Raw genomic sequence first — 2,379 nt, 5'->3', positions numbered from 1 at the left:
GCTTGGAACTAACCTTTGGGAAATAGAATTAGTGGAAAATTGTATATAATAGCAAATTATTAATCAAATTAAATGTTATAAATATAGTTTGATTTAATTGTATCCTATAGCAAATTGTTGTTATTTTGCCTCTCTCTTGCTGAATTTCGCTTGCCACTCTCGTTTTTTCTCCTGTCTCTCTAGCTTTTTTTATACAAACACAAATGTATAAAATGTGTTTGTGTTTGTATAAAGAGAGACAAAATTGTGTATATACACATATTTTCGTTCCCCTCCCCTAGAATTCGCACACCACTCTCCAGATCTTGCTCGCTCACTCTCCTCTCTCACTTTATACAAAAAAACGCAAATGTATAAAATGCGTTTATGTTTGTATAAAGCTAGAGAAATTCCTACATATAAATACAAATGCATATATGTTTTCGTCCTGTAGACTTATGATTATACAAATAAGATCTCCCCCTGTCCATATATCTTTTGTCTTTCTCTCTCTCTCACTTTATACAAACACAGATTATACAATTGATCTTTTGTATATGTATACCAAAACATATTATACAACTCTTTCTTTTGTACATGTATAGTGAAATTATGCAACAACTTTCTTTTGTATATGTATAGCGAAATATACATATTTATGTTTGTTATGGAGCGCGATTATGCAAACTATAGTCATAACATACAAATATGTTTTTTATGTTTGCTATATATGAAAACTTCGTATGATCATTTAATTTGTAAAATTTGTACAAAGCATATATATATATATATATATATAATATAATAAATATAAATAATTATACATAGAAAATACATATTATATTATGAAAAGACATATATAATGTCATCACTAAGTTGTCCCGAATTTTCAAAAAACACCATCTTTAACTTTGCAACTTTCATATTATCCTCACAAAATTTTCTAATATCGTTATAAAAGGGTGACCATTTTGACCGATTCCCTCACCTGGGTTGTGAACACGCACAAGAAGAGTGCGAAGTAGTGTTTTCACTGCGAATAACCAATTTAAATGTGGCACGTGACACTATTTTTCCCTTATCAATTAATTATTTCTTCCTTTTCATCATCTTCCCCCAAAACAAAGATATAAAAAGATTTGTTGGTGCCTCTCTTGATGGACAATTTCATTATAAACTCTGGTACTCTCTTTTACGAATTCATCATCTTCCCCAAGCGCAATAAGGTAGGAATTCATTTTCTCTTTTAATTTCCAGTGAAAAAGGTTAATTTGAAGGTTTTCAAGGTATAATTTCTTCATAATTTCATTTAATTTTGAGTAATGAAGATATTTGATTACGTTTTGAAGGAAAATGTAAAATGCAATGTTAAATCGTATTAGTAATAATGAGAATGATCGATGTAGTGAGTGAAATTTGGACGCAAACATGGAGACTTACTTTCAATGCGAAATTCATGGTCGGAGCACAATACAGGTCGATGATTTTGGTCTTGTCCACGTTATCCTGTATGCTCTCTAAATCATTTCAAGAGATCTTTTATGTATGTTTCTATGTTTTTGTTTTTCTTTAATATTTTTATGACGTAATTTAGGAGAATTCATGCAACTTATTTAGATGAAGGGATCGTGAAGATGTTGATATAAGATTAAAATACGTTATTCAAGATTGACGAACATAATTAAGGAGTTGGAAGAAGCATTAGCATGTTATGAAAGTCGTGTTGAAAGTAATACATGGATGATGCAAGAGAAGAAGAAGATGAGCTCATGTTGTAACTTAAAGCTAATTGTCTTGGTTTTAGTAGTGTTTTTTTCCTAATTTTTAGGTCTAACCAAGGATGTGAAGGATGGAGCATGTAGGTGTGTGCAACCAAAATTGTCATAGACATCTTTAGTTACTTTCAAGTTTTGATGTTTTTTTTTGTTGTCGAATGCTCAAGTTTTTGTTATTTTTTATTGTCGAAATAATTATGATTTGAACAAATTGTTATTGTATTTGGTTGTGTCTATAGAAACTTTAAAAATATGTTCAACTACAAATAGATGAGAAGAAGAAGCAAGTATCAACTACAAAAAAACAACAAAAAATGGTGAAAATGAGGACTTCATTCCAACATAATCATTTAATTTGAACTGCAACTATCAAAATTGATCATGTTTTATTTGGTTAAACACAAAATTGGGTTTGATTCCAAAGAAAAACATTACCAAAATTACATATTTAAACTTTATTTGTCAAAATCAACAACACAACATCAGAATGCTCTACTTCCATGGCACATAGGTCTTCCTATTTGAACTAGTTTGGCTTTGATTGTTAGTAGTAGTTGCAGACCTAGATTGGTTAACTTTTGAGCCCTCATTCTTTCTAGGTTGCAACTTGTAATAGTTATCTTGC

General features: G+C 30.1%; 1 long non-coding RNA gene across 1 annotated transcript; it reads left to right on the top strand.

The window, feature by feature from the left end:
• Positions 1 to 928: 928 nt before the first annotated feature.
• On the top strand, positions 929 to 1,974 carry LOC107014095. Its single transcript, XR_001456192.2, has 3 exons — positions 929 to 1,205; positions 1,386 to 1,487; positions 1,574 to 1,974. It is a non-coding gene; the product is annotated as an uncharacterized LOC107014095 (long non-coding RNA).
• The last annotated feature ends 405 nt before the right edge of the window (positions 1,975 to 2,379 follow it).

Source organism: Solanum pennellii, chromosome 3, assembly GCF_001406875.1.
Source record: "Solanum pennellii chromosome 3, SPENNV200".
NCBI lineage: Eukaryota > Viridiplantae > Streptophyta > Magnoliopsida > Solanales > Solanaceae > Solanum > Solanum pennellii.
Note: the sequence above shows the minus strand (reverse complement) of the source record. Positions and strands in the feature narration are given on the sequence as shown.